Source organism: Dermacentor variabilis, chromosome 1, assembly GCF_050947875.1.
Source record: "Dermacentor variabilis isolate Ectoservices chromosome 1, ASM5094787v1, whole genome shotgun sequence".
Taxonomy (NCBI): Eukaryota; Metazoa; Arthropoda; class Arachnida; order Ixodida; family Ixodidae; genus Dermacentor; species Dermacentor variabilis.
The window spans coordinates 220,526,734-220,533,006 of record NC_134568.1 but is presented as its reverse complement, the minus strand read 5'-3'; positions in this window follow the sequence as shown (position 1 = coordinate 220,533,006).

The window sequence follows — 6,273 nt, the reverse complement described above, 5'->3', positions numbered from 1 at the left end:
CATCACAGATATTTTCTCAATGCGGACAAGATGATCTGTTGTGGATCTATGTTCCCTGAAGCCACACTGCAAATGATCTAGTGTCTTGTTGCTTTCAAAAAAATGGATCAGGCGCCGGTTAGTAATTTTCTCAAAAAGCTTATGTAGGCACCTTGTTAGAACTATTGGGGGCGAGGACTTATGGAGTCGCCATCTGTCGGAAGTGCCGCCCTTGCGTAGTATGAGAAATAACGCGACGCGCTCCTCATAGGTTTGGCTTCCGGCACTCAATAAAAACCACGCAGCAGCACTCCTGGACATTTCTGTAAGTACTCACAAAACAAGGGAACATTTTTATTGTTGAAATAATCTTGGGACAACTGAAAGCACATAATCATTTACAGACACTATCTCTTTACCGAATACGTACAGTGAATGCCACTGCACACGGTCGCCGTGATGGAGTTGTAGTGCGGGACGCGAGCGCGGCTGGAAATCGGCAGAAAGAAGCGAGTGATGTGTCCCTGAAGAACAAGCAACAACCGACTTTACTTTTGTGTTCGTTCAGCCTCTATGGCTCGGTTGCACACCCTCGCACAACTTCTCTTTCCCGCACACTCCACGATAATATTTTATCGAGTCAAAAGGGGAAAGGGTGTCTGGCTGCTTCTGTGCGACCGTGAGGCTGCTACATTGGCTACAGCACTTCCCCTCCTAGTGAGTTAGCGAATGTTCATAGGACGATTTAAATTGTTCACAAGTCCATACAACGGGGCGCCCTGGAGACTCGTCCATTGCGTGTCCTCGAGACTTGGCGTGGTTGGACGAGTAGAGCCTTGGAGGGTGGTGTCAGAGATGACGGCGCATGTGAAATGGTGTCTGCTTCTTCAATGCGTGCTGGCTTCAGCCGATCGAGTGATACCACTTCGTGGCGACTGCGCACGTCGATAGTGAACTGCTTCTCACCTCGACGCAGCACTCGGAATGGCCTGTTATACGGTGGTTGGAGTGGCTGATGAACTGCGTCGTGGCGCGCAAACACGTGTGTGCACGAAGCGAGTTCTGATGGGACGTAGTACACCGCGCGTGGGGCTGCCCGTCGCGGTGGCGTAGTGCGAAGGTTTTCCATTATGTCTCGTAGCCCAAGTGCGTAGGCTGCGGTGGCCATACAACTGTCTTGCGGGCTGCCCATGAAGAATTCTCCTGGAAGGCGCAATGTCGTTCCATAGACCAGTTCGGCCGCGCTGCAGCCAATCTCTGTCTTGACAGCTGTCCGGATTCCCAAGAGGATGAGTGGCAGTGCCTATATCCAGCTGCGCTCTTCTGTTGCAACGAGCGCAGACTTAAGCTGGCGGTGGAAACGCCCCACCATGCCGTTGCTAATCGTGTGGTAGGTTGTTCTGATGCAAGAAGCACCAATGAAACGAGTAATGCTGGCGAAAAGTGATGATTCGAACTGCCTTCCACGGTCCGTTGTTATTATAGATGGTGCACCGAAACGAGCAACCTAGTGGTGCAAGAAGGTGCGGGCAATTGTCAGCTGTGATATCTGCCATAGGTATGGCCTCCGCCCAGCGCGTGAATCTGTTAATGGACGCCAGTAAATAGGCATTCTCTTGGCAAGGTGGCAGAGGTCCGACAATGTCGAGGTGTACATGGTTGAAACGCGCGTCTGGAGGGAGGGAAGAGAAAAGTAGAAGGCAGGGAGGTTAACCAGAATAACGTCCGGTTGGCTACCCTGCACCGGGGGAATGGGAAAGGGGATGGAGGCACAAACGTTGCCAACGGGGTCACAGTATGTCGATGAATCTTGGCATGCTGACACGGTATGCATCCTCTTGCCCAGCAACGCACGTCTCGGTTGATACCTGGCCAGATGAATCTTGCTGTGAGCAACTTTTACGTAGCTTTGATTCCAGGACGCGATACTTGTGAACAGAAAGGAAAATGTGGCGGCATAGACTGGCAGGCATGAAGGGGCGTGGGCTGCCCGTGGAGGTGTCGCAGCAAATCTGGTCGCCTGATCCCGGAATCTGCGTCCACTGTAGCTTGAGGGCCGTTTTTGTTAGGAGGCTTTTTAGCTCTTCGTCTTCTCTTCAGGTTGCCACCAACGTTTCGAGGTTAACTCCTTCTGGAGCGTTGACGACGTTTATAGCGCTCTGCAACAGGGCGTCGGCAACGATGTTGTCGCTCCCTTTTACATGGCGGATGTCTGCCGTGAACTCGGAGATGTATGCCAGTTGCTGAAGTTCACGGGCCATGTGCGTGCCACCGTCCGAACGCATAGAGCGTAGAGCATAGGTCAGCGGCTTATGGTCGGTTAAAATGAAGAACTCGACGCCTTCCAAGAAATGCCAGAAGTTGCGTATACTCGAGTAGACGTCCAGCAGTTAGCGCTCGAAGGTGCTGCAGCGGCACTCAGTAGGTGTCAGCTTCCTCGAGAAGAATGCAGTTGGGTGCCATGGGGGGGGGGGGGGGGGTGCTGTTGCTCAGCTATTGCAACACGGTGCCGATGGCTATGTCTGAGGCATCGACCATTAAACACTGAGGAATTCCTGACCGTAGGCATGCCAGAAGAGCCGCATTTGCCAAGGCCTGCTTGCTTTGGTAGAAAGCCCTTTTCGCTTCTTCGCACCAAGGCAAGTCATTCGAAGATCCTTGCGTTGCCTTGAGCAGTCCATGAAGCGGTTGTATGGTATGAGCGCATTTAGGCACAAAGCGGCGGTACAAGTTTAGCAATCCAAGAAATCAACGTAGTTGGCGCTTCGTGGTTGGCAGTGGAAAATCTTGTATGACCTGTACTTTAGATGGGTGTGGCCGTACTCCTGAGCTCGAAATTATGTGGCCCAGAAATCATAACTCAGGCACGCCGAGTTCACTCCTGACCGCATTGACGACAACGCCGTGCTCAGATAGGCGCCGAAAAACAATCCGCAGGTGCTCGCGATGTTCTTCTGGGGTGGTGCTCGCGATAAGCAAGTCGTGCAGGTAGGCATGACAAAATTGAGGCCCCATAGAACACCGTCGATAAACCTTTGGAACGTTTGACCTGTGTTGCGAAGGCCGAATGGCATGCGCAGGAATTCGAATAGACCAAAGGGTGTAGTGTTAGCACTCTTGGGGACGTCTTCCGGTGACACAAGTATTTGGTGGTATGGCCGCACGAGATCAATCTTTGAAGAAAGTTTGGCCCCATGCAGACCTGCCAGTATGTCGTGAATATGTGGCACGGGGTACCTGTCGGGCGTTGTGACACTGTTCAGCGCTCTATAGTCCCCGCAAGGACGCCAGTCACCCGATGATCGCTTAGGAACCATGTGAAGGGGAGATGCCCAAGGACTGGAAGAAGGTTGCATGATACCCAACTCCAACATACGCTCGAATTCCTGTCGTGCCACCACCAGTTTCTCTGGTGACAATCGACGTGGTCGAGCGTGAACCTGTGGTCGAGCAGTATACTATAGTAATGTGGTGAAACACATCGTGTTATACTGGGGATCCCACTTGGCGCTGGTGTGTCAGGTCAGCAATTCGCTCAGTATGGAAGTGAAACAAACAGGGCCTGCTGGCTCGATCAGCGTAGGGCTGAGCGGCGTATGTCTTGAAGGCTTGCCGTTTACATCGCTTTTTGACACAGGACCTTGTAACCTCCGGTTACGCACGTCGACTAACAGTCCGAAGTGGCGCAGAAAATCCGCCCCGAGAATGGCGAATTTCACGTCGGCTACTATGAAAATCCATCGTGGCGCTCTCTGCAGGCCCAGATAAGCGGTTTCCGTACGTGGCGATGGCCGTGTTGTTCACTGCTTGCAAAGGCGATGTGTTCGGGCGCTTTCGGTCCGCGGGTGATGCTGGAAGTACGCTCGCTTCGGCGCCTGTGTCGACGAAGAAGCGGAAACCGCTGTTGCGGTCGGTTAGGAGTAAAACATCTTTATTAATAATATTTGAATTGCGAGAGCAGTGTGGGAGGAACCTTCAGTCCATGATTCCGGCGATGTTTCGAGCCCGTTGTATCACAGCTCGGAGGACCTCGGGAGGTCCGTCGCGGAGGGCATCGTCCCACAGTTCTTTGTTGCGTAGGGGGTAAAGGAGAGTTGGCAAGGGAGGAAAGAGGTTTGTAGTGCACTCAATCGTGACGTGGAAGATTGTGGGCGAGCTGCCACAGCCAGGGCAACGATCTGCATAACAGTGTGGGTAGAATTTATTGATAGAGACAAGATTTGGAAAAGTTGCGGTTTGTAACTGGCGTAATGCCACTGATTCCTCCCGCGAGAAGGACGGCGGTGGTGCGTCGTGGGTGCGACGAATGCGTATATAATGACGGAGTATGTCTTTGTAACGGAGCAAGGGATTCCCCCACTCTGAACTAGTCGCCTCACCACGCCGAGTCGCCCGGAGAGAAATTTCTCGGGCAACCGCATGTGCGCGTTTGGAAAAAGACTGATTAGCGACGTTCTTGCATGGTAGAAACGCTGGTCGCCCTCAGCGTCTGCCCGGGGCGTTTCCCGAGAGTTCGCAGGGTAGTACGCATTTGCGTGCAGCATTGCCGAACTTTCTATGGTACCAACATAGTTTTTTGCGTTTCATAGGCGACTGCGGAGCACTCTGACTGGTTGACCGTGACGCGGTATGGAGGGCGGCCACGGAATCCACGAGATGCGAGATTTCGTTCATCTCTTGAAGCTGCTCATGTGGAGACGGTTCGCTTGTGACGGCCGCAACAGATGTGGGAGCTACCGCCATGAGCTTGTCGGCTAACTCGGCCAGCTTGGATAGATCGTTCTCATTTGAGGCAGTCATGACCATTCTGACATTCGGGGGGGATTTTCTGTAGAAATATTTTGAGCAGCAGGCTGTCAAGACCATCCACTTTGCTGCCCAATAATTGCTGCATATGACGCAGCAGCTGGCTTGGCGTCCTGTCGCCGAGGTTGGCTTCGTGGAGAAGCTGTTGTAGCCGTTAGCTTTCGGGGGGCGTGATCCTGCGAATGAGTGTTGCCTTCAACGCCTCGTAAATGTTGTCTGCTGGTGGGGAAAGTAGCAGGTCTCGAATTTCGCTAGCGGTTGATGGGGGCAGACTGCTCAGCACATAATGGTATTTCGTGGAATCTGCTGTGATGCGCCGTGCAGCGAATTGGGATTCTACCTGAATGAACCAAAATGCAGGGTCCGCAGTCCAAAACGGAGGCAGTTTGACGTGGACGCCGGAGAGTGTCGAAATTTCGGTGCCTTGAGGTGTGTCCATAGCACTTGCTGCTCGTTCGGGTCACCAATGTAATGCGGGACGCGAGCGCGGCTGGAAATCAGCAGAAAGAAGCGAGTGATGCGTCCCTGAAGAACAAGCAACAGCTGACTTTATTTTTGTGTTCGTTCAGCCTCTACGGCTCGGCTGCATACCCTCGCACCACTTCCCTTTCCCGCACACTCCAGGATAATATTTTATCGAGTCAAAAGGGGAGAGGGTGTCTGGCTGCTGCTGTGCGACCGTGAGGCCGCCACACAGTCACCCGAACTGGCTTCTTGCGTGAAATGTAGGCAAACGCTGTGAGAAAACCCCGTCAAATATGGTCTTATAGTGGGCTGTCTGTATAACTAAATGGAGTATAACAGAATGAGGCCTCAATGCAGCGATCGCACGGGTTCGCGGTGACCGACTGCGCACCTGAATCCATGTACGCGCACAATGTTCCCCTTTCGCTGTGAGTGTGTTTTCGCATCGTACCGTGAGCTTTAAGCAGCAGCATATGAGCATTTGACAGCACACAAGCAACCAGTGTTGCGTGGAAACTATCAGAGCTGTTCAAAAATAATTTCATTATAACTACGGACTTCGACACCTACCAGGGCGACTTCGGATGTCCCGTCGCGATCATAGCATTTTTTTTTTCTAAGGTCTTGGACGTTTAAATAACATTATTTCTCAAGTTGCCTCGCACTATATGTTTATCGGTCTTCTCAGCGAACAATTACCCGCTGCTTCGTTTATTTAATGCAGTACATTTCATTGTTTGGTGCTACACAAGCATGATCATATCCCATTGGACCACAGATCTCCAGTGAACGTCCAGAGGACGTCCTACAAAGGATATTTTGACGTCCGTTGGGCATACCTAGAAGTCCCGATGATGTACTACGAATGTCCATAGGATCGTCCGACGCAAGAGAATTGCACATCCAGCGAACGTCCATCGTACGTCAAAATTAAATATTCGGACGTCCACAGGACCTTTGAAGATAACCCGTTGGAGCAACAACGTCCTGCAGATGTCCAACAGAGATCCAAAACTGGACACT